Below are 208 nucleotides of genomic sequence, written 5' to 3' on the forward strand. Positions count from 1 at the left end.
GTCCTTTGCAGGGCCAGGACTGCGACAGCACCACCCATCCCCTGCCAGGCAGTGACAGGGACAGCCCTGTCCCCCTTCTCTGTCAGCTCAACAACAACCTGTCCTCCTGGCTGTGGTGGGAAGGCAGCGTGCAGTCCTCCGTCACGGGCCAAATTAAGCCCTGGGCAGGAGCCAGGGGGTTTGGGGGGTCACTGGAATTGCACGTGGC

Source organism: Antrostomus carolinensis, unplaced genomic scaffold (assembly GCF_000700745.2).
Source record: "Antrostomus carolinensis isolate BGI_N321 unplaced genomic scaffold, ASM70074v2 scaffold27639, whole genome shotgun sequence".
NCBI classification, from domain to species: domain Eukaryota; kingdom Metazoa; phylum Chordata; class Aves; order Caprimulgiformes; family Caprimulgidae; genus Antrostomus; species Antrostomus carolinensis.